The sequence below is a fragment of the Nicotiana tabacum genome, chromosome 1, assembly GCF_000715075.1.
Source record: "Nicotiana tabacum cultivar K326 chromosome 1, ASM71507v2, whole genome shotgun sequence".
Classification (NCBI taxonomy): Eukaryota; Viridiplantae; Streptophyta; class Magnoliopsida; order Solanales; family Solanaceae; genus Nicotiana; species Nicotiana tabacum.
In genome coordinates, this window is record NC_134080.1 from 46,666,360 (window position 1) to 46,671,814 (window position 5,455).

Here is a 5,455-nt window from a genome sequence, read left to right on the forward strand (position 1 = left end):
CCCTCCCCAAGATTTTTTCATATTTAGCACGTAAATATTTAATTTAGGCCTAATATAGCTATTTCGACTCATTTTTACTCTTTCAATTTATTTTATTATAAGAAAAATGAAAATTACAAAAAAATATTTTAGTATGTTTCTTTCATAAATTTTTAAAAAAATACAAAAAATAGTACCTTATTTTTATCTTTATATAATTTTGAAAATACAAAAATATATATAATAGTTTCATGTGTAGCTTTTGCATTGTGTAGTATTTTTATTTTATTTTGAAATGAGTCAATTAAGGTGTTGGGTGACAATTTTAAGAGTTTTAGAACCCAATTCTTGGTACAATTCGGATTAGTCCATTAAGCCTAGGGACCCTTCTAGACTCTTCTTTGCAACAAAAACAAATAAAAAAGACCCTAACGACTTAACTCAAAAAGACCTAGGGACTAATTGGAAAAATACACAAAATAATAACCTAAACCTAGACTCTAAATATTGGAACGCCTAAATCTGCAAAAAGGACAAAAAATGACGCTGGAAAAGCTGAAAAGCTGCGCCAAAAAGAGGACCCCCACCCCTCGGATCGTCCTCTTCACACCCCCCCTTTTCAAGTCTTCTTCTTCAGAATTTCCTTAGAACACCCATCAACGGGAACCTTCAGCAGCACCAAACCTAACACAAGCCATGCCACCTTCACAAAATCAGTAGCGCCGCATTTGAGCAAAACCAAATGACACCCCTTCCCCAACGTCTCTCCTTCTTCTTTCACACACACGCAGCTGATCTAATTCCCAAACTTTCCGGAAACCATCCCTGAAAAGCCATGAAAATCGGTCAATAATTTCAGTTTTGGAACGCAATCAAACAGCTTCAGAACTTGTCGAAACACCAACTCGAGATTTCCAGCCCGTGGTCGAGTTTCTGTTGCCATTCGCGATTCCGTTCGAGGTCTTCAGGTCCCTGTTCCGGTTGTGGTCATTTTCGGGTGCGTTTCTGTTTCCTTACTCTGCTTTGATGTTATTGAGAGCAAATTACAGTGATAGAGATCTATCTTATTTCCGTCTACATAGTTGTTTGAACATTTTAAGTGAGTTTCCTTGTTTAATGTTGTTGGATATGCTATAATTTGTTCTGTTAATTAGTCTGCTAGCTTGTTAGTTTGCTGTGTTTTTGTTTGAAATTAGCTTAAAATCTCTAAAAATGTTGAGTTTCTTGTTATTTTATGAATTAACAATTGTTCAGTTAAATTAAATTAGGAAGAGCAAATAAATGGGTTGTTGGGTAGTTTAACATATTTGCCTTCTCTCTCTATTTGTCTAATTTTATCCAGTTCATTTACGTTACATTCTATTCCCCCTCACAATTGCTGGTTTGCCATTTTTGTTCTGTTTTCAATTGCGTAGGACGCCAATTCTTTTCAGACTCGGTTGTTGAAAGTTTTTTGGTTGGTAGTGTTTAGTCGAACAGTTTTACGTCGCTCTAAATTGGAAAATTGGCTCAACGAAGATAAATTTGTTACTTTATAGATTTTATGGCGCTATAAGTTCGTCATTTCTTTTTAATTGGTTTCAAGTTAACGCCACTTCCTTTCTTAAATTTGAAGATTTTGTATTGCTTATGCTAGCCATTCTTATAGATTTTCTCTAAATTTTTAATTTATCTCATTGTTGTTATTAAAGACATCAAATACTGTTTGTCCAATTCCTAAGGATTCAGTTTCAAAGGTCGAGAATGTGCATTGTTACATTCTTTATTCCCACCACTAGTTAAAAAAGAAAAAGGAGGTGGGCCATATCAAATAACACAAAATAGCTTATGGCCCTCAAAATTTAGTTTGGATTCTCTTTTCGTGCCAAATAAAATCTTAAAATGCACAGCCCTCATTTTTAATGTGTTTGCTCTTTAGAAATCGAGGTGTGTCATTTAGCGAATTTTTTATGGCCCTGAAAACGCGTAGTTGTTTTAGACGCGTTATTTTAATAATTAATTTCCTTAAACTCAGGTGTGCATTTCATGTGATCCAAATCCAAATCCTAACAACGTTAAATAAAATATATCGCGGATCGCGGGTGCATTTCGTGTGGCGTGAACCAAAGACGTGTTTTGTATAACGTTGAAATATTCCTAAAATAAATAAAAGCAGTTTTTAAAGCAAAAATGCACGTAGGTTTAAAAGTATTTTAAAATCAGATAATTAGGCCAAATATAACAACTGAGCAACCGTGCTAGAACCGCGGAACTCGGGAATGCCTAACACCTTCTCCCAGGTTAACAGAATTCCTTACCTGGATTTCTGTATTCGCAGACTGTAATACAGAGTCAATCTTTTCCTCGATTCGGGATTTGAACCGGTGACTTGGGACACCATAAATTATTCCAAGTGGCGACTCTGAATTTTTAATAAATAAATAATCCCGTTTCGATTGTCACTTAAATTGGGAAAATTCTCTTATATACACCCTCTCCGGGGTGTAGGTAAAAAGGAGGTGTGACAGTATATACCCTTCTATATATATATATATATATATATATATATATATATATATATATATATATATATATATAAAGAAGATGATATCAACTATGTGAACTTGAGGCTCGTTCTGTGACTCTATGTCTACCTAGAGTTATACTTGTATAACTGATGAAAGCTTTGAGTTGCCAAGTGTTGACTCGAGGGCTTAAAACTATGTTAACCAAACAGTTCGTGTGCCATGTGTGTGAGTTCTTTGTGTAAATAATTCTTGTGTTTGCTTTTGCCATCTAGAACTTGCCCGGTTGGTTTTTTGATGCTTATAATAATTACACTTGGTTGGAGAAATGACCTTAGGCAGTCTTTGTGATTTTTGGAAAACCAGTTAGCCTTTCAAGCCACCAATTGTACAGATAGTATCACTAGTTACCCCATTTGAGTCTTTAACCTTTTCTTTGGCTACCTCATTATAAACCTTTCCCTTTTTGTGAAATAATTCCCTCTTTGAATCCGTCCCTCCTTGAGCATTGAGAATGAGGCTAAAAGCCTAAGTTGGGGGTGTGGTATAAAGTCGAAAATTGGCAAGATTGTACAATGAGCGTAGGAAAGTGAACCTCAAAATGTAAAATTATTCAAGCTCCGAAAGAAAAATTTTTATAAAAAAAGAAGAGAGAAATATTTGTATGTATATAAATTATGGAGCCTTGAAGAAAATTAGAGAGGTAGTTAAGGTGGTTCTATATTGGGAACTAGATGCCAATGAGGGTATGGGGGTTGAAAAAAAAAACGTAAAAAGAATGACAAATGTGAGTAATGTTCAAGGAGGATGAAGTCACTTGTATCCAAATACTTATCCAACCCATACCTAAGCCTACATTACAAGCTTAAAAAGTCCTTATGGGATCCCCAACCGAGCGTTCTTAGAATAAAGCGATGAATTAAATAAGAGCAAGCCTATGGTATGGTATATTGAAACACTTGAAATTCTTTTCTGAGAGTGAGTGTCTTTGTGAATTCGTCCCTTTTTGTTGTCATTGTACATTTTGTGATTTTGGGACTTTCTTTCTAGTGAGGGCACATGAACTGTAAGGTTGAACACAAGTTGAGTTGTTGAGTCAAATGCAAGTGCACTCAGTTGAGGGTAGCATTTTGTCACATTGTCTGAGGCTCAAAGTTCACAAGTTGATTAGTTTTCCTTGTATATATTGATGGTTCAGGAAGGGTAAAATAACCGAAGATGCATGCTTGAAGTACTAGCAACAAACACCATCTATGGTCATTATTGTTTCATGTTTGGTAGATGGAGTCTAGACTAGAATAGTATTGTTTTAGTTGCTTGAGGACAAGCAAGAGTTTAAGTTGGGAGTCTTGATGTGCCGGAGAATTTCGGCACATTTCAATACTAATTGCTTAGATTTTAGCTTGTTTTGAATGTAATTACCTCTCTTACTTATGTAATTTTAGTATTTTTGTAGTACATGAGGTTTAAGGACCCAAGAATATGGAAATGAAAGCAAAAAGCCACTAAAAGACAAGAAAAGAGCAAAATGTAGCAAAAATATGGATATGCGACGCATTATGCGATCGCAAATCCTACATGCGAGTCGCATAAGGTGCAAAGGATAGCAAATCAAAATAGAAAGTTATTCAAAATCTGATGCAAGAAATGCGGTCCAGAATGCGATCGCATAACAGGTTTGCGGACCGCAACCGCTAACTCATGAAGAGAAGTGCTAATGGTGGAAAATGCGACGCAGAATGCGATCGCATAGCTGGAATGCGGTACGCAAACCCACAATGCAACAACGGCCTAGAAATTAGGGTTTTGAAGTGCGATGGGCATGAAGAGAATGCGGACCGCATGTCTGATTTGCGACAAAAATGCGGTCGCACACTTGACCTGAAAGGGCATTTTTGTCCGTTTTCTATCTTGATTTTTGGCCCTCTATAAATAGATTTATTGTGATTTTGTGGGCTCATCTGGTCTGACTTTGAAGATACAATACAAGGCATTAATATTCCTCTCTTTTGGAAACTTTTGGGTCAAGAATCTTTCACTTTGTAAGCTTTATGGCATTAAATAGTTTCTTCCTTTTGTATTTTAGCATGTGTAGCTAACTTTAAATACTAAGGTTTTGGACCCTAAATGTGTATTATGTTAATGAGTGTTTAACATTGAATATATATATAATGGTTGGGTGATATTTATTTACTTCTCATTCTTCATTTATTGTTGGTGGTTGCAAACATTAACAAGTGCCATTAAATCCTTGCTTTGCTTGGGAAAGTGGGTTGGAATTTGGAAGAAGTAAATCAAAGACTCAAGGCTCTAAACCTTGTTTAATAGAATTGCTTAGGAATAAGTGGGTTTTATTTGGCATATATTGATTGTTCTTAATTGCAACTCTTTTATATTTGGAAAAAATCATAAAGAGGAAATACTACCCAACTATTGGAAAATATTGGGTAGAGATTTAGACATCATTTGCATATCAAAAGGACCTTCCATTAGAAATTTATCATATTAACACCGATAACATTACACTTCATTAAAGGGGACACAACCTTGGTTTCTTTAATCAAATTATTTACATTCTCAATATTTCAACTAGTTGTTACTTCAAATCAAACTCAATTCATAGTCTTGTTACTGTTAACTGGATAGAACTATGACTTTAGTCGAGCAACACACTAATTGAGTAACCTTTTCACACCTATTCCCTGTGGGATTCGACCCCAACCTTGTTGGGTTATTATATTTGATACCGACCGCCTTACACTATTTATTAAAGTGTAATTTGAGCGTATCAATGTTGCTCCATTTATCCACAAGTGCAATAATATCTCTCTCTCTCTCTCTCTCTCTCTCTCTCTCTCTCTCTCTCTCTCTCTCTTTTCTATCTAACTTGCTTGTTCTCATTGGCCCGAGGTCACCTTAATACCCACCGCTCTTCTACTTGTTGTTCATCATATATCTTAGTATTGGCTGTG

General features: G+C 35.5%; 1 long non-coding RNA gene across 1 annotated transcript; it reads left to right on the top strand.

Annotated features, from left to right (window-relative positions):
- The first annotated feature begins 513 nt into the window (after nucleotides 1-513).
- On the top strand, nucleotides 514-4,676 carry LOC107771573 (uncharacterized). Its single transcript, XR_001644842.2, has 2 exons — nucleotides 514-976; nucleotides 3,940-4,676. It is a non-coding gene; the product is annotated as an uncharacterized LOC107771573 (long non-coding RNA).
- The last annotated feature ends 779 nt before the right edge of the window (nucleotides 4,677-5,455 follow it).